Source organism: Nycticebus coucang, chromosome 1 (genome assembly GCF_027406575.1).
Source record: "Nycticebus coucang isolate mNycCou1 chromosome 1, mNycCou1.pri, whole genome shotgun sequence".
Taxonomy (NCBI): domain Eukaryota; kingdom Metazoa; phylum Chordata; class Mammalia; order Primates; family Lorisidae; genus Nycticebus; species Nycticebus coucang.
The window spans coordinates 27466055-27491795 of record NC_069780.1 but is presented as its reverse complement, the minus strand read 5'-3'; the positions used below and the strand labels follow the sequence as shown (position 1 = coordinate 27491795).

At 38.4% G+C, this 25741-nt stretch overlaps 1 pseudogene; it reads right to left on the bottom strand.

The window, feature by feature from the left end:
* Positions 1 to 10645: 10645 nt before the first annotated feature.
* LOC128592621 (uncharacterized) lies at positions 10646 to 10741 on the bottom strand (annotated as a pseudogene).
* Positions 10742 to 25741: the final 15000 nt, after the last annotated feature.

Here is a 25741-nt window from a genome sequence, read left to right as displayed (position 1 = left end):
CCCCAGAAGGTGGGGTTTTTTAAGGTTGTGTCAAAGTACCCTACTGTACACCTATATTGCCCTGTCTCCCTCTTTCTGTGCCTCTCTTCTTTTTGTCAATATTCCTTATACCCACCCCCTCTCCTTTCTCTATCTTTCTTTTTTTCTTATCACTCGGTCCTCCTTTCTTTCATCCCCTTTTTTTTGCTCTTCAACCTTCTCACCCTTCTGGTCCTGTAACCCTTAGTCCACAGGCACAAGAACTTAAAGAGCAAGAGGAAGTGAAAGGAAAATTAGGGCAAGGAAACAGATAAAAGAAATAACTCACGAGGAAGAATCAGCAGAAAACTCCAGGCAACATGAAGAACCAGTCTAGAACAACCCCACCAAGGGACCATGAGGTAGCTACTGCAGATGATTCCACCAGTATAGAAATGTTAGGAATGACAGAAAGGGAATTTAGAATACACATGTTGAAAACAATGAAAGAAATGATGGAAACAATGAAGGAAATTGCTAATAAATTGGAAAATAACCAAAAGGAAATCCAAAAACAGAATCAAATAAGAGATGAACGATATGAAGAATATAAAAAGGATATAGCAGACCTGAAGGAACTGAAACAGTCAATTAGGGAACTTAAAGATGCAATGGAAAGTATCAGCAACAGGTTAGACCATGCAGAAGACAGAATTTCAAAGGTAGAAGACAAAGTTCTTGAGATAACTCAGACAGTAAAAGAGGCAGAAAAGAAGAGAGAGAAAGCACAACGTTCACTGTCAGAATTATGGGACTTTATGAAGCGTTCCAACATACGAGTTATAGGAATTCCAGAAGGGGAAGAAGAATGCCCCAGAGGAATGGAAGCCATACTAGAGAATATTATAAAAGAAAATTTCCCAAACATCACCAAAGATTCTGACACACTGCTTTCAGAGGGATATCGGACCCCAGGTCGCCTCAACTCTAACCGAGCTTCTCCAAGACACATTGTGATGAACCTGTCCAAAGTCAAGACAAAAGAAAAGATTCTGCAAGCTGCCAGGAGTAAGCGCCAGTTGACCTACAGGGGCAAATCCATCAGAGTTACCGCAGACTTCTCTAATGAAACTTTCCAAGCAAGAAGACAATGGTCATCTACCTTTAATCTACTTAAACAGAACAATTTTCAGCCCGGAATTCTGTACCCTGCTAAGCTAAGCTTCAAAATTGATGGAGAAATCAAATCATTTACGGATATACAAACATTGAGGAAATTCGCCACATCAAGACCAGCTCTACAGGAAATACTTCCACCTGTTCTGCACACTGACCACCACAATGGATCAGCAGCAAAGTAAGAACTCAGAAATCAAAGGCAGAACCTAACCTACACACTGATGCAAAAGATAAAACTAAGCAATGGACTCTCACCAAATAAGACGAATAGAATACTACCACACTTATCAATTATCTCAATAAATGTTAATGGCTTGAATTCCCCACTGAAGAGAAATAGATTGGCTGACTGGATTAAAAAACACAAGCCATCCATTTCCTGTCTGCAAGAAACACACCTGGCTTCAAAAGACAAATTAAAGCTCCGAGTCAAGGGTTGGAAGACAATTTTTCAGGCAAATGGAATTCAGAAGAAAAGAGGAGTTGCAATCTTATTTTCAGATACATGTGGATTTAAAGCAACTAAAGTCAAGAAAGACAAAGATGGTCACTTTATATTGGTCAAGGGAAAACTACAACAAGAAGACATTTCAATTCTAAATATTTATGCACCCAATTTAAATGCTCCCAGATTCTTGAAGCAGACCTTACTCAGTCTGAGCAATATGATATCTGATAATACCATCATAACAGGGGACTTTAACACACCTCTTACAAAGCTGGACAGATCCTCCAAACAGAAATTAAACAAAGATGTAAGAGATTTAAATGAGACCCTAGAACAACTATGCTTGATAGACATATATAGAACACTCCACCCCATAGATAAAGAATATACATTCTTCTCATCACCCCATGGAACATTCTCCAAAATTGATCATATCCTGGGACACAAAACAAATATCAACAGAATCAAAAGAATTGAAATTTTACCTTAAGGCACTAAAGGTGGAACTAAAGGTGGAACTCAACTCTAAGGCACTAAAGGTGGAACTCAACTCTAACAAAAATGCTCAACCCCACCCAAAGGCATGGAAATTAAACAATCTTCTGTTGAATAACAGATGGGTGAAAGAAGAAATAAAACAGGAAATCATTAACTTCCTTGAGCATAACAACAATGAAGACACAAGCTACCAAAACCTGTGGGATACTGCAAAAGCAGTTTTGAGAGGAAAATTCATCGCTTTAGATGCCTACATTCGAAAAACAGAAAGAGAGCACATCAACAATCTCACAAGAGATCTTATGGAATTGGAAAAAGAAGAACAATCTAAGCCTAAACCCAGTAGAAGAAAAGAAATCTCCAAAATCAAATCAGAGATCAATGAAATTGAAAACAAAAGAATCATTCAGAAAATTAATGAAACAAGGAGTTGGTTTTTTGAAAAAATAAATAAAATAGATAAACCATTGGCCAGACTAACTAGAAATAGAAAAGTAAAATCTCTAATAACCTCAATCAGAAACGATAAAGGGGAAATAACAACTGATCCCACAGAGATACAAGAGATCATCTCTGAATACTACCAGAAACTCTATGCCCAGAAATTTGACAATGTGAAGGAAATGGATCAATATTTGGAATCACACCCTCTCCCTAGACTTAGCCAGGAAGAAATAGACCTCCTGAACAGACCAATTTCAAGCACTGAGATCAAAGAAACAATAAAAAAGCTTCCAACTAAAAAATGCCCTGGTCCAGATGGCTTCACTCCAGAATTCTATCAAACCTTCAAGGAAGAGCTTATTCCTGTACTGCAGAAATTATTCCAAAAATTTGAGGAAGAAGGAATCTTCCCCAACACATTCTATGAAGCAAACATCACCCTGATACCAAAACCAGGAAAAGACCCAAGCAAAAAGGAGAATTTCAGACCAATCTCACTCATGAATATAGATGGAAAAATTCTCAACAAAATCCTAGCCAATAGATTACAGCTTATCATCAAAAAAGTCATTCATCATGATCAAGTAGGCTTCATCCCAGGGATGCAAGGCTGGTTTAACATACGCAAGTCCATAAACGTTATCCACCATATTAACAGAGGCAAAAATAAAGATCATATGATCCTCTCAATAGATGCAGAAAAAGCATTTGATAAAATCCAGCATCCTTTTCTAATTAGAACACTGAAGAGTATAGGCACAGGTGGCACATTTCTAAAACTGATTGAAGCTATCTATGACAAACCCACAGCCAATATTTTACTGAATGGAGTAAAACCGAAAGCTTTTCCTCTTAGAACTGGAACCAGACAAGGTTGTCCTCTGTCACCTTTACTATTCAACATAGTGCTGGAAGTTCTAGCCAATACAATTAGGCAAGACAAGGAAATAAAGGGAATCCAAATGGGAGCAAAGGAGGTCAAACTCTCCCTCTTTGCTGATGACATGATCTTATACTTAGAGAACCCCAAAGACTCCACCACAAGACTCCTAGAAGTCATCAAAAAATACAGTAATGTTTCAGGATATAAAATCAATGTCCACAAGTCAGTAGCCTTTGTATACACCAATAACAGTCAAGATGAGAAGCTAATTAAGGACACAACTCCCTTCACCATAGTCTCAAAGAAAATGAAATACCTAGGAATATACCTAACGAAGGAGGTGAAGGACCTCTATAAAGAAAACTATGAAATCCTCAGAAAGGAAATAGCAGAGGATATTAACAAATGGAAGAACATACCATGCTCATGGATGGGAAGAATCAACATTGTTAAAATGTCTATACTTCCCAAAGCAATCTACCTATTCAATGCCATTCCTATCAAAATACCAACATCGTACTTTCAAGATTTGGAAAAAATGATTCTGCGTTTTGTATGGAACCGGAAAAAAACCCGTATAGCTAAGGCAGTTCTCTGTAACAAAAATAAAGCTGGGGGCATCAGCATACCAGATTTTAGTCTGTACTACAAAGCCATAGTGCTCAAGACAGCATGGTACTGGCACAAAAACAGAGACATAGACACTTGGAATCTAATTGAACACCAAGAAATGAAACTAACATCTTACAACCACCTAATCTTTGATAAACCAAACAAGAACTTACCTTGGGGGAAAGACTCCCTATTCAATAAATGGTGTTGGGAGAACTGGATGTCTACATGTAAAAGACTGAAACTGGACCCACACCTTTCCCCACTCACAAAAATTGATTCAAGATGGATAAAGGACTTAAATTTAAGGCATGAAACAATAAAAATCCTCAAAGAAAGCATAGGAAAAACACTGGAAGATATTGGCCTGGGGGAAGACTTCATGAAGAAGACTGCCATGGCAATGGCAACAACAACAAAAATAAACAAATGGGACTTCATTCAACTGAAAAGCTTCTGTACAGCTAAGGAGACAATAACCAAAGCAAAGAGACAACCTACACAATGGGAAAGGATATTTGCATATTTTCAATCAGACAAAAGCTTGATAACCAGGATCTATAGAGAACTCAAATTAATCCACATGAAAAAAGCCAACAATCCCTTATATAAATGGGCAAGAGACATGAATAGAACTTTCTCTAAAGACCACAGACGAATGGCTAACAAACACATGAAAAAATGTTCATCATCTCTATATATTAGAGAAATGCAAATCAAAACAACCCTGAGATATCATCTAACCCCAGTGAGAATGGCCCACATCACAAAATCTCAAAACTGCATTTGCTGGCGTGGATGTGGAGAGAAGGGAACACTTTTACACTGCTGGTGGGACTGCAAACTAGTACAACCTTTCTGGAAGGAAGTATGGAGAAACCTCAAAGCACTCAACCTAGACCTCCCATTCGATCCTGCAATCCCATTACTGGGCATTTACCCAGAAGGAAAAAATCCTTTTATCATAAGGACACTTGTACTAGACTGTTTATTGCAGCTCAATTTACCATTGCCAAAATGTGGAAACAGCCTAAATGCCCACCAACCCAGGAATGGATTAATAAGCTGTGGTATATGTATACCATGGAATACTATTCAGCCATTAAAAAAAATGGAGACTTTACATCCTTCGTATTAACCTGGATGGAAGTGGAAGACATTATTCTTACTAAAGCATCACAAAAATGGAGAAGCATGAATCCTATGTACTCAATCTTGATATGAGGACAATTAATGACAATTAAGTTTATGGGGGGGAAGCAGAAAGAGGGATGGAGGGAGGAGGGTGGGGCCTTAGTGTGTGTCACATTTTATGGGGGCAAGACATGTTTGCAAGAGGGACTTTACCTAACAATTGCAATCAGTGTAACTGGCTTATTGTACCCTCAATGAATTCCCAACAAAAAAAAAAAAAAAAAAGAAGTTCTACCCATGATCATACCAATGTACACAGCTATGATTTAATAAAATCAATTTAAAAAAAGAAGTTCTAGCCAGAACAATTAGGCAAGAAAAAGAAATAAAAAGGCCTCAAAACAGAAAAAAGAAAGTATGGTTTGATATATAGGAAATCCTAAAGAATAAACAAACAAAAAAAAACCTGTTAGAATTAAATTAAAAAATTAGTAAAGCTTCAGGATACAAAATCAACATCCAAAAATCAGTGGCATTTTCATACACTAATGATGAACTACCTGAAAAGGGAATTATTTTAAATCTTATTTACAACAACATCAAAACAAATCAAATACCTAGGAGTAAACTTTACCAAGGAGGTGAAATATTTGAATACTGAAAACCAGAAAACATTGAGGAAAAAATGTCACAAATAAATGGAAAGATATCCCATGTTCCTGGAGTAGAAGACTTAATATTGTCAAATATCTGTACTATTGAGAGTGATCTACAGATTCAATGCAATATTTATCAAATATCCAATGACATTTTTGTTTTTTATTTGGTTTTTGACCAGGGCTGGGTTTGAACCCACCACCTCTGGCATATGGGACTGGCGCCCTACTCCTTGAGCCACAGGGGCCACCCTCCAATGACATTTTTCAAACAGAAAACATCATAAAGTTTATACAGAAGCCCAAATGTCTATAAATATCTAAAACGATCCTGAAAAAACAACATAACTGGAGCTATCACACTTTCTGATTCAAAACATATTACAACCACAACAGGATGGTACTGGCATAAAGACAGGCATATAAAACAGTGGAAATGAACAGAGCCCTAAATAAACCATGTATGTATGCTCACTGAACTTTGATAAGAGTGCAAAAAAAAAAACACAATGAGGAAAAGATAATCACTTCAATAGTGTTGAGAAAATTGGATACCCATATTCAAAATAACAAAATTGCACCCTATCTCATACCATACACAAAAATTAACTCAATATAGATTAAAGACTTAAATATAAGACCTGAAATTATAAATCTTCTACAAGAAAACATAATGGAAAAGCTTTATGACTTTTATCTGGTCAATGATTCCTTGAATATCATCCCAAAAGCACAATCAATACAAAAAAGAAAAAAGTTAAAGAAAAATACAATTTCATTAAACCAAAAAGCTTGTGCATAGCAAAGGAAACAATTAACAAAGTAAAGACACAACCTATATAATGGGAGAAAATATTTGCAAACCATAAATGTGATAAAGAGATAATATCTAAAATATATAAAGATATCAAACAACTCAATAGTAATAAAACAAATAACCCTATTCAAAGTGGGCAAGGGGCCTGAGTAGGCATTCCTCCAAAGAGGATACACAAGTGGTCAACAGGTATGTGAAAAAAAAAAAAAATTTCAACATCACTAATTATCAGGAAAATGCAAATCAAAACAGCAATTAGATATCACTCACATTTGCTAGGATGATTGTTATCAAAAAACAAAGATAATAAGTATTAGTGAGCATATGAAGAAATTGGAGCCCTTAAACACTGTTGGTGGAAATTCAAAATAGTATCATAACTGAGTAAATAATTCTGAAAATCCACAAATGATTGAAAAATAGAACCATGATATGACTCAGCCATCTCACTTTGGGGGTATATATCCAAAAGAATTGAAATCAGTTATGTCAAAGAGAAATCTTCACTTTTATGTTTATTGCAGCACTATCCACAATAGCCTCAACCTGGAAACAACTTAAATGTCATCTAGTAAAGAAACGTTGTTGAACTGATAAAGAAAATGTGGTATAGACATACGATATAATGCTTTAGCTTTTAAAAAGAAGGAAGTTTTGCAATGTGGGTTAACATGAGTGAATCTTGAGAACACTATGGTAAGTGAATGAAGTCAGTCACAGAATGACAAAAACTGCATGATTCCGCTTCCACGAGGTATCTAAAACAGTCAAGTTCACAGACTCCAAGAGTAGAATGGTGGTTTGCAGGACAAGGGGAAGAAGGGAATGGAGAGTTATAAATCAATAGGCATAAAGTTTCAGTCAAACGAAATGAATAAACTCTAAAGGTCTATTGTAGAACTGTGTATCTACAATCAACAACGATGTACTCTTAAAAAAATTGTTAAGAGTATAACTTAAGTTATGCCTCTCACAAGAATAAAATACAAAGGTAAAGAGAAAGTCTTGGAAAGGAGCAAGAGAAAAATAACACATCACATAACAAGGAACCTCAATTGGATGAATAATTGACTTAAGATGAGAAACAATGAAATGCAGAGGGGGACAGGATGACATTCAAAGTGTATACAGAAAAAAAACTACACACCAGTAATCCAGCTTTCACTACCTCCCAAAAGTGAAGGTGAAATAAAGTCATAAATACTGTTTAAAAGACTGAGATCATTTACTGCTAGTAAACTTGACTTACAAGAGATATTCGAGGAAATTCTTCAGGCTGAATTACAATATAGTGTTTATCAGCCTGAAGAATTTCCTCGAATATCCCTTGTAAGTCAAGTTTACTAGCTTGTTTAAAACAATAAAATAACTTTTTTGTTTTAAAACTAAAGCACAAATCAAGAAAATGAAACCTCCATCTGTGGGACAATTTAATCGTCATCTAAATTCAACCTTTTGCAGATGTTTCAGATCTAATTAAAATTTACCTTTTTGTTGCCAAATAATAATGTACATAAAACATCATTATATCATAAAACATTATTATATCAGAATATAAGAAGATGAAAGTTCAGACTTTTAGGAAGATGAGGGAACGTTTAAAAAGTATGTATTATCCATTTCTGATATCACCTGCACCAGGTAGTCTCTGCTCATTGCTAATAACTGAGCCTGCCTTCTGATATTTAATTTAAAAGAACATAGGCTCAGCACCCATAGCTCAGTGAGTAGGGTGCCGGCCACGTATACTGAAGCTGGCGGGTTCGAGCCCGGCCTGGGTCCACTAAACAACGACAACTGCTGGGTGTTGTGGTGGGCCTATAGTCCCAGCTCCTCGGGAGACTGAGGCAAGAGAATCGCTTAAGCCCAAGAGTTTGAGGTTGCTGCGAGCTGTGATGCTACAGCACTCTACTCAGGGCAACATAGTGAGACTCTGTCTTAAAAATAAAATAAAGTAAAATAAAATAAAATATAAAAGAGCATATAAGTGGTTTACTACAAACATACGAGCTATAATATTCTATTTATAGGCTATTGTCCACTGCATCTTTCAACATTATGAGTAAAAGAATACTCTATCCCAGCCAGGATTCTTCTACATTTCAGAGAACTGTACTAAATTTTTTCCTATTATGACCAGTATGGTACGCCCTGGGATGGTACATCTTACTTCCAAACTTTTATTATTAATTATAGCAAATTCACAGTCTTTCAATTTGCACTTGCTCAAAGAATAGCATTTTATGTACTGACCAATTTTCAAGTGTTATCCACAAAAAGGTTAACATCTATACAAAACACACTATAGAAACATGGTTGTCTGCTTTACCTATTAACCAAGGATAAATTATTTCTCAGTCTCTCTTTTGAACACTGTTTCTCTTCTGTTTGGCATCTATTTTCTCTTTCATGATAATAAGCAATAGATAAACCATTTTAAAGAACTTTTCATGGGAAATAACACTTCCTGATAGAGTCATATTCTAAAATAGTTTTTACTATTGATCTTACACAGAATACTTTATTATGTCACTTAAAAGTCCTCAGTAGTAGCATTTATGGTATTTTATTGACTTTCACTTTATTCATGTTAGACACACAGAGTCAATACCTTTTTCTACATTAACTAAATGGTTAGCAATAAAATTTAAAACATTTTATAACAGGTACAACATAGCCTTGAACTAGTTCACTGAAACAGGAAAAAGGTAAAACACAAAGTTCATTCAGAGTACAAAAGATGAGAGGAACAGTCTATAGTAGTCTGGAAAACACAAAGGGGTAGAGAGTAAGATTGTTTTAGTTATGGTCTGTAAAGATGGCAAGGTATTTTGCCCAGAGAGCTAAACAGAGGGTTGAATACCATCAACCAGAACATGTGATTAGTCAGAAACTTCCTACAGCCAAAAGATAGACACGTACTTGCCAGGACAGCTACTTTAACTAAAAGCCTGAGAAAACAGACTAAGAAGACATAGAGAAAATTGTCTTACACCTCAAAAAATCAAAAACAAATAAAGAAAATAAGTCAGCACTGGATTTAACCAGATTAGCAAAAAATACCAGAGCTCCAAAGATCAATGTCTGCTGATTAGAAAAAAAAATAAACAAGTAGTAAAAACATTATCTAGATGGAACTTGTTATTGTTTTAAACATGTTCTATGTGAAATGTGTAAGAAGTGACTGAACTTATGATTTGAGAGCAACTCCATTTGGTTCTGAAATCTCCTTACCCTGGAAGGAAGCTCACTGACCATTTGTACTAGAGTAGATAGAGAAAGAAATCAATAACAAGTAACACAAACAAAGCTATGAATCAAGGCGCAGTCTTGAAAGTAGAACCTTCCCACTTTACCCTTTGGAAAATTAGCTGCAAGCCATGAACTACTGAGCTACGATCAGGATAGAAAACCTGGCCTGAAAACCTTCTGTTTCAGGTTCTTCTACTGGCAAGTGGAAGGAAAAGCATAAAGAAAAGCATGAATATGTAATCACCCCAAAGTTCCTTCTATTTGTGTATAGGTATCACAATGGACCTGAAAGTTGGGGTTACCTAATATTTTTAATTTTGGATTAATATAAGGATATATACCATTAAGTTACATTCTTTGCATTTTTTTTTTTTTTGGTAAAGTCCAAGTGTGGTTGAGCCCTTCACCCAAGAGATATACCATATACCCCATATACTCTTACATTGTACCCATTAGGTGAGAACTTACCGAACCACCTTCCCCCTCCCCACTTCCTGAATTTGTTTATTTTCTTGTATGGGCTTGTAGTTGCTGATCTACTGGTTTCATATTAGCATTGAGTACATCGGACACTTGCTTTTCCATTATTATGATATCTTACTCAAGAAAATGTTCTCCAAATCCATCCAGGTAAATATAAAAGATACAATATCTCCACCTTTCTTTATGGCTGAATAGTACTCCATGGTACACATATACCACAGTCTATTAATCCATTCATGGGTTGATAGACTTGGGTTCTTTCCACATCTTTGCAATTGTCAAACAATATGGAACTCTTCACAAATTTGTGTGTCATCCTTGCCCTTGGGCCATACTCATCTTCTCTGTATTGTTCCAATTTTAGTGTCTGTGCTTGCTTTGGGGGTTGTCTGTTTTATGATGTGCCAGACAATGCATAGCATTTCTTGGCAAAGAGCTAGAGAACAATTCAGTGGTGTTTGTGGTGCTGAAGAGACCTAGGGAAAAATTATAAATACAGAGACAAACTAAGTACGTTGGCCTTTTTTCTGAAATATCAGTACTATGTAGGCATAATCAATAACACTGAAAATGCATAGCCAACTTTAAAGACTATATTCTGCCTCTAGACTTGGAAATATGGCTTTTATGCAAGATTCCACAAAGCATTCCAATAGGCAACCTGAGATTCAGAACCTTCCAGTTTTGTGTTTGATTAAAAGGACTCAAAGAAAAAGAATAATTTTCCTCCACCCATTTCTACATGGATTTCCTCCAGTCTTTTTATCCAAAATTAAATGAAGAAATGCACATATACATAACATAGTAGAATATCCTTAGATTTAAAATGTATGATAAAGAGGTTTTTTTTCTGCACATACACATACACGTGATAATCCCTTAAATTGTCCGGAATAGCATAATCTATAATAACATTTCCTTCAGAATTTATACTTGCTCCTTTTATATGGAAATGCGAATATTTCAAACACTTTACAATATCACATATTATTCTAACAGCAAAATGCTGTAAAATCTTACCTATTGGGTAAGATAAAGACTGTCCTGGAAGTGGGCACCAGCCCTAAAAGCCCTGACTTCAGCAGGGTATGCCAGGGTTACAAGGTTGATTCAACATAAATCTATAAATATAATATACCACAAAATAAAATAAAAAACAATGACTATATGATTCTAGAAAATAGGCTTAGATGGGACATTTCTTAAACTGATAGAGGCAATCTACAGCAAACCCACAACCAATATCATTTTTATTTTTATTTTTTTGAGGCAGAGTGTCACTATGTCACCCTCAGTAGAATGCTGTGGCATCAGAGCTCACAGCAGCCTTAAACTCTTGGGCTTAAGTGATTCTCTTGCCTCGGCCTCCCAAGTAGCTGGGACTACAGGCTCCTGCGACAATGCCCAGCTATTTTTGTTGTTGTTGTTGTTGTTGCAGTTGTTGTTTAGCTGGTCCAGGCTGTGTTTGAACCCTCCACCCTCAGTGTATGTGGCCGGCACCCTGCCTAATTGAGCTACAGACACCACCGCCAATATCATATTAAATGGAGTAAAATGGAAAACATTTCCACTCAGATCTGGAACTAGACAAGGATGCCCATTGTCACCCCTGCTATTCAACATAGTACTGAGAGTCCTAAGCCATCACAATCAGGCAAGAGGATCAAGGATATTCAAATGGGGAGGGGAGGAGACAAGATGGCTGACTGAAATCAGCTTTCCACAGAGGCTCCCGTTCAGAAGGAGAGTTAAAGGACAAAAATTCAGCAAGTAATCTGGTGGATTTGAGCTGCACTAAGAGAGGTTGTAGAACGCACGTCAACCCCGCTGAGGCGAACTGCGACCACAAGGATACAAACAAAAGGTACAAAATCCATCACCAAGCGGACGGGAGTCCCCTCCCCCATGAGAACGGCTCAGAGTGCCCCACAAACAACCGGTCAGAGTTCAAAGGTCGTCCCACTACACTCCACGGGAGAGAACCTCTAAAAACTGGACCTACCTCCCCTACTAGGGTGCCATGGCGTCCTTCTGCCGGGCATAAAACTGTATAAACTGTATATAGTCTCTACCTGGAATTCTGAGATCCCAGTGCTCCCCTTCGCTCACACTGGGGTCTGGAGGCCAGTCCCAGTCGGTCGGCGGAGAGGGGACTGCACCAGAGTGGCAGTTCCCTGAGGCACAGTGTGACAGCCGTCTTTTGGTGACAATACGGCCAGGCATAAAACTGTGTAAAGCTCTGTGTGTTGTCTGCCCGCGACCCCAGGCTCCCAGCGCTCACTGCAATCGCCTCTGCTCTCACTCCAGGGTCTAGATGCCTGTTTCCCAGGGGTCCAGACTCTTGGGTGATTGCTCGAGGGGTGTAGACAGTGCTGGGCTGCAGCCGGTCGGTGCAGACTCTGGGGTACAGGAGCGGAGAGAGGACGGTTGGCTGGAGGGGAGCTACACCGGAGCGGCCGTTGCCTCAGCCATAAAGCAGCAGCCCTCTTTTGCTAGCAATACGGCTCACTACCGAATATTCTGAAGCCACACCCCCTGTCTCCCTGGGCAACCAGAGACTCTGAGTTTGCCTAAGGCAACTCTAACTTGCAAACCAGGGAAACTCCCAGGGCAGGGCTGACCCAGAGGTCCGCTTTACTAAACCTAAGACGCTCCTGGCCTTCAGGGGATCGTCAGCCTATAGACAATACAAGAGCAAAGACAAGCTGATTTGGAACTCAATTCAGCTTCTCTTCTGCAGGGGAACCGCAGAGTTCTTCTGTTCTGTTCTGTCAGTAACATTAATCAGGGGCAAGACTGGACCTGAGTGAAAACCCCTCAACCTTCATCAAGCACCCGACGCTGTCAGGCTTCACCTCCTCCTGCTGGAGAGAGGCAGAGTGCAACACCCTGGCATACTTCCTTGTGATTCAGGCAGGTACAAACTCCTGCCTGATTCACTACAGGCAACTGGGTCAGCCAACTGCAGGGCTATCAGTGACTGGATGTGAAGTGGTGCAAGGTGGGGAAGGAGGCAGCAATCTTCCCAGACTGATTTATTGGCTGGGTGGCTTCTCCTGACTCCACGCAGCACTGGAGCAAGCCACACCAGAGTAGTCACAAGACCCCTGTGATCCAGGTCCCAGAGACCTCTTAAACTCTCTCACCCGAGACAGGTGCAGACTGAGACAATTGATTTGGACCTTTTTGAACTGAACCAATTGCCTGAGAACAAATCAGGTGGTGCCCTGGGTGTACGGTGGTAGGAAGGTTTGATTTTTCTTTTCCAATTGTTTGCCAGTGGGGGGCGGGGTGACTTAATTGCTGATATATCTCCACAGCTGAGACTTCAATCCAAAGTATCTGTTTCACTAGGGTGGAACAGAAACCAGCTGAAAACAAGACAGAACCACTTAGCCCCACTACACCAGACAGGGCCGCAGTTTCTCAGGCCACAACACCGTACAGGCCCTCGACAAAGCCCCAGGGGAAAAAAATCAGAGGGAGTAAAACAACCATAGGGCAGAATCAGCGGAAAAACTCTGGTAACATGAATAACCAGAATAGATCAACCCCCCCCAAGGAAAGATATGGCAGATGCAATTAAAGATCCCATTCGTAAACAACTGGCTGAAATGTCAGAAATCAAATTCAGAATTTGGATTGCAGATAAGATTAACAAAGTGGAATTAGGAATTCGAGGAGAAATTGTCTCAAGAATTGCAGATAAGATTAACAAAGTGGAATTAGGAATTCAAGGAGAAAGTTGTCTCAAGAATTTAACGAATTTAAAGACAAAACCACCAAAGACTTAGACACATTGAAGCAAGAATTTGCAGTCCTCAAAGATATGAAAAATACAGTAGAATCCCTCAGCAACAGAATGGAGCAAGCAGAAGAAAGGATTTCTGACATCGAAGATAAAGCCTTTGAACGCTCCCAAACTCTCAAAGAGGAAGAGAAATGGAGAGCAAAAATGGATCATTCTCTCCAAGAGCTCTGGGATAATTCGAAGAAGGCGAATAATTGAATCATAGGGGTTTCAGAAATAGATGAAGTGGACTCACTGGGCACAGAGGCCCTTCTGCATGAAATTATGAAAGAGAATTTTCCAGACATGCCTAGGATTCTGAAATTCAGATAGCGGACAGCTTCAGAATGCCAGCACGACTCAACCCCAATAAGACATCCCCCAGGCATATCATAGTTAACTTCCCTAAAGTTAATATGAAGGAGAAAATCCTCAAAGCTGCCAGGAGAAAGAAAACCATTACCTTCAAAGGCAAGAATATTAGAATGACTGCAGATCTCTCTGCTGAAACTTTTCAAGCCAGAAGAGGGTAATCACCGACTTTTAATCTCCTAAAGCAAAATAACTTTCAACCGTGGATCTTGTATCCAGCTAAACTGAGTTTCATTTATGATGGAGAAATTAAATACTTTAATGACATTCATATGTTGAAGAAATTTGCCATAACAAAACCAGCTCTTCGGGATATTCTCAGACCTATCCTCCATAATGACCAACCCAATTCTATCCCACAAAAGTAAACTCACTCAGAAACTTCAGATCAAACTCCAATTTCCACACTGGTGAAAGGATTAAAAATGCCCACTGGACTTTTGAAAAACTCGATATCCAAAACTTCACCAGACTTATCAATATTCTCCATTAATGTGAACGGCTTAAACTGTCCTCTAAAGAGGCATAGGTTAGCTGATTGGATACAAAAACTCAGGCCAGATATTTGTTGCATACAAGAGTCACATCTTAACTTAAAAGACAAATACAGACTCAGGGTGAAAGGATGGTCGTCCATATTTCAGGCAAATAGTAATCAGAAAAAAGCAGGTGTTGCAATTTTATTTGCAGATACAATAGGCTTTAAACCAACAAAAGTAAGGAAGGACAGGAACGGTCACTTCATATTTGTTAAGGGTAATACTCAATATGATGAGATCTCAATTATTAATATCTATGCACCCAACCAGATGCACCTCAATTTATAAGAGAAACTCTAACAGACATGAGCAACTTGATTTCCTCCAGCTCCATAATCATCGGAGATTTCAACACTCCTTTGGCAGTGTTGGATCGATCCTCCAACAAGAAGCTGAGCAAAGAAATCTTACAGTTAAACCTAACCATCCAACATTTGGATTTAGCAGACATCTACAGCACATTTCATCCCAAACAAACTGAATACACATACTTCTCATCACTCCATGGAACTTACTTCAAAATCGATCACATCTTAGGTCACAAGTCTAACCTCAGTAAATTTAAAGGAATAGAAATTATTCCATGCATCTTCTCGGGCCACCATGGAATAAAACTTGAGCTGAGTAACAACAGGAATCTGCATACTCATACAAAAACATGGAAGTTAATAACCTTATACTGAATGATAGCTGGGTCAGAGATGAGATTAAGAAAGAAATTGCCAATTTTTTGGAACAAAACAACAATGAAGACATGAACTATCAGAACCTCTGGGACACCGCAAAGGCAGTCCTAAGAGGGAAATTTATAGCACTGCAAGCCTTCCTCAAGAGAACGGAAAGAGAGGAAGTTAACAACTTAATGGGACATCTCAAGCAACTGGAAAAGGAAGAACATTCGAACCCCAAACCCAGTAGAAGAAAAGAAATAACCAAAATTAGAGCAGAATTAAATGAAATTGAAAACAAAAGAATAATACAACAGATCAATAAATCAAAAAGCTGGTTTTTTGAAAAGGCCAATAAAATAGATAAACCTTTGGCCAACCTAATCAGGAAAAAAAGAGTAAAATCTCTAATGTCATCAATCAGAAATAACAAAGACGAAATAACAACAGACTCCTCAGAAATCCAAAAAATCCTTAATGAATATTACAAGAAACTTTATTCTCAGAAATATGAAAATCTGAAGGAAATTGACTGATACTTGGAAGCACATCACCTTCCAAGACTTAGCCAGAATCAAGTGGAAATGTTGAACAGGCCCATATCAAGTTCGGAAATAGCATCAACCATACAAAACCTCCCTAAAAAGAAAAGCCCGGGACCAGATGGTTTCACGTCTGAATTCTACCAAACCTTTAAAGAGGAATTAGTACCTATATTACTCAACCTGTTCCAAAAGGTAGAAAAAGAAGGAAGACTACCCAACACGTTCTATGAAGCAAACATCACCCTCATCCCCAAACCAGGAAAAGACCCAACAAGAAAAGAAAATTATAGACCAATATCACTAATGAATATAGATGCAAAAATATTCAACAAGATCCTAACAAACAGAATCCAGCAACTCATCAAACAAATTATACATCATGACCAAGTTAGTTTTATCCCAGGATCTCAAGGCTGGTTCAATATACGTAAATCTATAAATGTAATCCAGCACATAAACAAATTAAAAAACAAAGACCATATGATTCTCTCAATTGATGCAGAAAAAGCTTTTGATAATATCCAGCATTCCTTCAATCAGAACACTTAAGAAAATCGGTATAGAAGGGACATTTCTTAAACTGATAGAGGCAATCTACAGCAAACCGACAGCCAATATCATAGTGAATGGAGTTAAATTGGAATCATTTCCACTCAGATCAGGAACCAGACAAGGCTGCCCATTGTCTCCATTGCTTTTTAACATTGTAATGGAAGTTTTAGCCACTGCAATTAGGGAAGAAAAGGCAATCAAGGGTATCCATATAGGGTCAGAAGAGATAAAACTTTCACTCTTCACAGATGATATGATAGTATATCTGGAAAACACTAGGGACTCTACTACAAAACTCTTAGAAGTGATCAAGGAATACAGCAGCGTCTCAGGTTACAAAATCAACATTCATAAATTAGTAGCCTTTATATATACCAACAACAGTCAAGTTGAAAAAACAGTTAAGGACTCTATCCCATTCACAGTAGTGCCAAAGAAGATGAAATATTTGGGAATTTATCTAACAAAGGACGTGAAAGATCTCTATAAAGAGAACTATGAAACTCTAAGAAAAGAAATAGCTGAAAATGTTAACAAATGGAAAAACATACCATGCTCATGGCTGGGAAGAATCAATATTGTTAAAATGTCTATACTACCCAAAGAAATATATCATTTCAATGCAATCCCTATTAAAGCTCCACCATCATACTTTAAAGATCTGGAAAAAACAATACTTCGTTTTATATGGAATCAGAAAAAAACCTCGAATAGCCAAGACATTACTCAGAAATAAAAACAAAGCAGGAGGAATTACACTACCAGACCTCAGACTATACTACAAATCAATAGTGATCAAAACAGCATGGTATTGGCACAAAAACAGAGAAGTAGATGTCTGGAACAGAATAGAGAACCAAGAGATGAATCCAGCTACTTATCATTATTTAATCTTTGATAAGCCAATTAAAAACATTCAGTGGGGAAAAGATTCCCTATTTAACAAATGGTGCTGGGTGAACTGGCTGGCAACCTGTAGAAGACTGAAAGTGGACCCACACCTTTCACCATTAACTAAGATAGACTCTCACTGGATCAAAGATTTAAACTTAAGACATGAAACTATAAAAATACTAGAGGAGAGTGTAGGGAAAACCCTTGAAGAAATCGGGCTGGGTGAGTATTTTATGAGGAGAACCCCCTGGGCAATTGAAGCAGCTTCAAAAATACACTACTGGGACTTGATCAAACTAAAAAGCTTCTGCACAGCCAAGAACACAGTAAGTAAAGCAAGCAGACAGCCCTCAGAATGGGAGAAGATATTTGCAGGTTATGTCTCTGACAAAGGTTTAATAACCAGAATCCACAGAGAACTCAAATGCATTAGCAAGAATAGAACAAGGGATCCCATCGCAGGCTGGGCAAGGGATTTGAAGAGAAACTTCTCTGAAGAAGACAGGTGCACGGCCTTCAGACATATGAAAAAATGCTCATCATCTTTAATCATCAGAGAAATGCAAATCAAAACTACTTTGAGATACCATCTAACTCCAGTGAGACTAGCCTATGTCACAATATCCCAAGACCAGAGATGTTGGCGTGGATGTGGAGAAAAGGGAACACTTTTGCACTGCTGGTGGGAATGCAATAATACATTCCTTTTGGAAAGAGATATGGAGAACACTTAGAGATCTAAAAATAGATCTGCCATTCAATCCTGTAATCCCTCTACTGGGCATATACCCAGAAGACCAAAAAGCACATCATAACAAAGATATTTGTACCAGAATGTTTATTGCAGCTCAATTCATAATTGCTAAGTCATGGAAGAAGCCCAAGTGCCCATCGATCCACGAATGGATTAATAAATTGTGGTACATATACACCATGGAATATTATGCAGCCTTAAAGAAAGATGGAGACTTTACCTCTTTCATGTTTACATGGATGGAGCTGGAACATATTCTTCTTAGTAAAGTATCTCAAAAATGGAAGAAAAAGTATCCAATGTACTCAGCCCTACTATGAAACTAATTTAGGGTTTTCATATGAAAGCTATAACCCGGTTACAACGTAAGAATAGGGGGAAGGGGGAAAGGGAGGGGAGGGAGGGGGGAGGTGGGTAGAGAGAAGGGTATTGGTGGGATTACACCAGCGGTGCATCTTACAAGGGTATATGTGAAACTTGGTAAACAGTCTGTAAAGCTAGTGAATGATGCCCCATGATCATATCAATGTACATAGCTATGATTTAATAATAAAAAAAAAAAGAATATTCAAATGGGGGTCAGTGAAGATCAAACTCTCACTCTTCACACATGACATGATCTTATACCTGGAAAACCCCAGAGACTCAACTACAAAGCTCTTGGAAATGATCAAGGAATATACCCTGTTTACCCCAAAATAAGACAGTGTGTTATATTAATTTTTCCTCCCAAAGATGCGCTAGGTCTTATTTTCAGGGGTGGTCTTATTTTTCCATGAAGAAGAATACAGTACACATTTATTGTTAAATGAAAATAAAGGAAATTTATTACCTGTATACGGTACGGTAGTAACTTGAGTATCTTCCAGCCTAAACAATGTTGTGGATCTTCTTAAAGACAGTTCACTTCACTGAAGGAAATTATCCAGCCAGTGTTGTGATGCTTTGAAGTCTTCGGGGGCTATGTCAAACTGTGGTGCCATTGCAAGGGCAAATTCTTGAATCTGAGCCCTATTCACAACCAAAGCCTTTGCTCTCCTGTCAACAACCCATTCACAGATCAGGTCTTCCAGCTCGGAAAATAATGGTTGCCAACCTGATCCACACTTGCGCTTTTTAGCATTTCCCTTGTCCACTTGTTCAATGAGGTTACCATACTCTGCTCACCATTTTCGGATCAATCAGATACTCAACATCTTCTCTTTACTGAAAGCAGTAAGATTTTGGCCCCAAGAATCTTCCACGATTCCTTTCTTGTACTCCATGGAGTAGCTTTTTGTTTTTGTGCTCATTTCTAGGGGTAAAAAAAAGGAACTGGGGTATCAGGGTTGGGGGAGGGGAATCACTTAAAATGACACAGGGGGGATCAGAGGGGGGAATCAAAATGGCACAGGAGAATCAGAGGGGGGATTACCATTTTAGTAACCCCTTTTGATCCTCCTGTGTCATTTTAATTGTCTGCTCTGATCCTCCTGTGTCATTTTGATTGCCCCCTCTGATCCACCTGTATCAGTTTAAGTGATCCCCCTCCCCTCACCCCTGTGCCACTGAACACCTTCACCAGACATCCGCCCCCACTCCTTTATCAGACATTTCCCCCCTGGGGCCTGCCTCAGGACTGTCACTGGGCTGGCTGGGGCTTGGACCTGGGCTGGAGCAGGGTCTGCCACTGAGAACCTTCAGTCATCATGAGGGCGGCTGCGAGCATCAGGCAGTGTCACCAGAGACAGACCAGCACTCACCACCTTTGCTGCGACCCATCAGCTCTGATCCTCCTGTTCTTCTACACGCATCTGTGAAAGTCTCCTCCTCTCTCCTGACCCGTGCTCACCTCTCACTCTGACCTCCACTCCACCTCCACACAGCAGTGACGTCAGGACTCTGCATAAAGTCAGTGGTTGCTAGACGCCAGTCGGGGCAGTCCTAGCAACCAGTTGACAGTAAGTTAATTTTCATTCCGAGACAGAGCCTCGGGGGGGCCTTATTTTCAGGGGGGATGCCTTATATTTCACCCAGAAGGAAACCTATAAGTAGGACTTATTTTTGGAGGATGTTTTATTTTCGGGGAAACGCGGTAGCAGTGTCTCAGGATACAAAATCAATACTTACAAATCAGTAGCTTTTATATATACCAACAAAAGTCAAGCCAAAAATATAGTCAAGGTATTGTACCCTCAATGAATCCCCAACAATAAAAAAATATATATATATATACATATATATATAGTCAAGGACTCTATTCCTTTTACAGTAGTGCCAAAGAAGATGAAATACCTGGGAATTTATCTAACCAAGGAAGTGAAAGACCTCTATAATGAGAATTATGAAACCCTGAGGAAAAAAATAGCAGAAGATATTTTAAAATGAAAAAATATACCATGCTCTTAGCTGGGAAGAATCAACATTGTTAAAATGTCCATACTACCCAAAGCAATCTACAGATTTAATGCAATCCCTATCAAAGCACCAATGTCACACTTTGAAGAACTTGAAAAAATAGTACTTCATTTTATATGGAATCAGAAAAAAGCCTCCAATAGCCAATATATTACTTAGAAATAAAAACAAATCTGGAGGCATCACATTGCCAGACTTCAGGTTATACTACAAATCTATAGTAATCAAAACAGCATGGTATTGGCACAAAAATAGAGATACAGACATATGGAATAGAACAGAGAATCTAAAGATGAACCCAGCCACATATTGTCATTTGATCTTTGATAAGCCTAATAAAAACATACACTGCAGAAAAGATTCCCTATTCAACAAATGATGCTGGGAGAACTGGCTGACAACCCATTGAAGACTGAAACTGGACCCTTACCTTTCACCACTAACAAAAATTGATTCTCACTTTAAATAAAAGATTTAAATTTAAGACATGAAACTATAAAAATAGTAGAAGAGAGTACAGGGAAAATGCTTAAAGATACTGGCCTGAGAAAATATTTTATGAAAAGGATGCCCCTGGCAATTGAAGCAACACCAAAAATACATTACTGGGATCTGAGCAAACTAAAAAGCTTCTGCACAGCTAAGGTCACTGCAAGTAAAGCAAACAGACAGCCTTCAGAATGGGAGAAGATTTTTGCAGGTTATGATTCCAACAAAGGTCTGATAACTAGAATCTAAAGAGAACTCAAATTAATCAATAAGAAAAGAACAAACAACCCCATTTCTTTGTGGGCAAGAGACTTGAACAGAAACTTCTCTGAAGATGACACATGAATGGCCAATAAACACATGAAAAAATGCTCATCATATTTAATCATCAGAGAAATGAAAATCAAAACCAGTTTGAGATATTATCTAACTCTAGTAAGATTAGCCAACATCACAAAATCCCGAAACTGCAGATGTTGGCTTGGACGTGGAGAGAAGGGAACACTTATACACTGCTGGTGGGATTGCAAACTAATACAGCATTTTTGGAAAGAAGTGTGGAGAATTCTCAAGGAACTAACAGTTGACCTACATTTGATCCTGCAATTCCATTACTAGGCATTTACCCAGAAGAACAAAAATAATTTTACAAAAAAGACATTTGCATCAGAATGTTTATTGTAGCCCAATTCATAACTGCCAAGTTGTGGAAGCAACCCAAGGGCCCATCAACCCATGAATGGATTAATAAATTGTGGTATATGTATACCATGGAATACTATGTAGCCATAAAAAGATGGAGATTTTACATCATCTTTTGTGTTTACCTGAATGTAGCTGGAATACATTCTTTTTTTTTTTTAAAGATCGAGTCTCACTTTGTTATCCTTGGTAGAGTGCTGTAGCATCACAGCTCACAGCAACCTCCAGCTCTTGGGCTTAGGCAATTCTCTTGCCTCAGCCTCCCAAGTAGCTGGGACTATAGGCACCCACCACAATGCCCAGCTATTTTTTTGTTGCAGTTTGACCAGGGCCGGGTTCCAACCCACCACCCTCGGTACATGGGGCCGGCACTCTACTCATTGAGCCACAGGCACCGCCTTGGAACACATTCTTCTTAGTAAAGCATCTCGAGAATGGGAAAAAAGTATTCCATGTAGTCAATACTATTATGAAACCAATATATAATCACTTATACATTCATATGAATGATAAAACACAAATATAGTCTGTAAAGGAGGAGGAAGAAAGGAGGGGAGGGAGGAGGGTGAGTAGAGGAAGGTTATTTGGTGGGATCTCACTTAATGGGCAGAATGCAAGGGTACATTTCAAAACAACTAAGAGTATATTATAAATGTCTTACCACAAAAAAGAAGTAAATGAGGTGATGGTTACGTTAATCAGTTTGATTTAAGCATTTCACATTGTATACCAAATCATCACATTGTACCCTATAAATGTGTACAGTTATGATTTAATAAAAATTAAGAAAAATAAAAATAAATAAAAACTTCCCAAGACTAGAATGTTAGGAGTCAGTGATCATCTCACCTTTCAAAACCTCAAGATGGCTGTACAAGAAGTGGTGGTGAAATAATAGTGTTGGTGTTTGCTGTGCTTTCAAGGCCATCAAACTCACTGATCCCCTGGTATGCGGTCTTGGGACACAGTGAGGCGGAGCTGCCTGTTAACGCACAGGTACAAATTAACTTCACAATGACATGAAATTACTATAATTTTTAAACTAGCATTTTTAAGTGCATCTTATATGTCTCGCACTGTGCTGAAAATTTTATGCCATTTAATCTTTATGTCATCCTTACACACTAAATACTAGCTTTATCCCTATTTTAAATATTGAAAAATCTAACTGTAATTATTTCAAGAAGCTTACCCAAGATCTCCTATAAGTTGTTCTATATAACTTCTTTTCCATGTTACTTATCCCATATAACCACCTCAAAACCACCTGTGTTTTAGGATCACATCAGAAGAAGTGGGCCACTGACAGGCTAATCAGTCTACTTGCAAAACAAGATCACAGTTCTGGAATAATACCATCCGAGCTATGGAGTATGTGATTACTGGAATAGAACCCTCAAATTCACAACTTTCCTCTGACCTAATGCTGATTCTCTCTAGGAGAATCCTGAAAGCTGACACTAAGGGAGATAAATCCTTCACTTACCTTTTGTCTTTTCCAGAAACCTGGACATTGTGCATGCTCCTTGTCTAGAAACAGAGGGAAAGAGAGGCAGGGAAAATATTTCTCTATGAAAAGAAATAGAAGATAGTGTGTCAAAATAGAAAAGGACACACTTACCCTTCCTACACGTATTTATTACATCTTGGAGCAAAAATAGATTAGTAGTCTGAAAATTATCAATAAGATATAAGGCACATTTTAAGGTGTACATTGGTACCCACACCTTCCATAATTGATGGAGAGCCATTGTTTATCTCTGGCTATTCCCCAGCACAGGCCAAGACTAGAAGAAAATTGCACTGTGTTGACCCCCAGTTTTCACCTTAGTAATCATCCTAATCGCCCTCTAATGTGGTGTGTTATGGGAATCTCTCTTCCTCAAAAAAATACCTCCAAACTCTTCTCTCCCCACACTTCACACCCATACACACTGTGCTTCCAGACCAGAGCTGTCCAAGAGAAATCTCTGTAATGACAAAGACGTTCTACAGCTGTGTTAACCAATACAGTAGTCACTAACCATAAGTGTAGTTACTGAACACTCAAAGTGTGTCTACGGGGGCAAGAAAACTGACTTTTGAATTATATTTAATTTTAATTAATTTAGATTTACATAGTCACATATGTCTAGTGGCTACCTTGCTAGACAGCACAGCCGAGATTACCTTGTTCCATGGATTTAGCTAGAATACTCAGACAAGATCAATCAATTTGAGGGAACTATGGTATGGAGCTTAAAAATATGGGCTTTGCTGTCATATAACTTGATGGGCATGTGACCTTAAGACAATTATGGAAACTCTTTAATTTCTAGTCCTATCATCTGAAAAATAAGACTATGTAAAAGTTCCTTTCTTATGCAACATCTTGAGAACTAGATGAAACAATATAGATGCTATGGTTTGGATATTTGTCCCCTCCCCTCTCATGTTGAAATTTGAGTCCCAATGTTGAAAGTGGAGCCTAATGGGAGGTGTTTGGCTTATGGGGCAGATCCCTCAGGAACAGATGAATGGCCTCCTCGGAGATGAGTGAATTCTAACCCCATTAATTCCCCCAAGAGCTGTTTGTTAAAGAGCCCAACACCTCCCTGCCTCTCTTTCCTCTTCTTTCACCATGCAGATCTCTGCACAAACCAGCTCCCCTTCCTCTTCTACCATGACAGGAAGCAGCCTGAGGCCCTCACCAGTTGCAGATGCCCAATCTTGAGCCATCCAACCATCAAAATCACAATTCAAATAAACCTTTTCCTCCATAAATGCCCAGTCTCTTTACTGCAAGCAACACCAAGCAGTAAAGCATTTGGCAAACAAGCTAACACATAATACACACAAAATAAGTGTCTAATTGTAGCAGTAATGACAGTGATGAAAGTAGCTTATTGATCCAGATAAAAGATGAGAACCAAGGCACATACATTGCAAAAGATAACTGAAGGATTTTTTTCTTACTATTTTGAAGTACCTGAGTGCTCTTTCATTTCTTCGTTGGTATAGCTGTGTGTGAGTTGATTGAGTATAATTAAAATTGGATGAGTACCTAGTCATCAAACACTAGAGAAAACTTTGCCATTGACCAACCTTCCATTATGAAAGTTTCTTTTTTAACAAACTACATGTCTGATTTTACCAACTTGAATAAAAACTACACTTAAAAATTAAACCATTTCAGAAATAACTAGGCTGGTGCTGAGAATAAGTAGGCAGAACTAGGACTGATATTTTTGTTCATGGTTGATATTCTGTTCACTCTGATATTCTGTTCTATTTCTGTTCATATTTGGCTTCGTTATTTATGTGTCCTGACAATCTTCACCACATATCTGTTATGTCTCCTTCCTCAACGCTATATGTAAACATACTGAGGGAAATTATTCTTTTTTAAATTTCAGATTAATATGAAGATACATGCAATTAATTAGGTTACATAGTTTGTGTCTGTAGGATTAACGTCTGAGTTGTAGTTGTGTCCCTCCCCCAGGACATGTGCCATATACCCGTGCATTCTACCAGTTGGGTAGGAACTTAACAAACACTTGAATTTAATTGAGTTTTTCTCTCATGTGAGCCTGTTGTTAATCCACTACTTTCCATTTAGTACTCAGTATACGTGATGCTTGTTTTTCCATTCTTGTATTACTTCACCTAGGAGAATATTCTCCAAATTTGCCC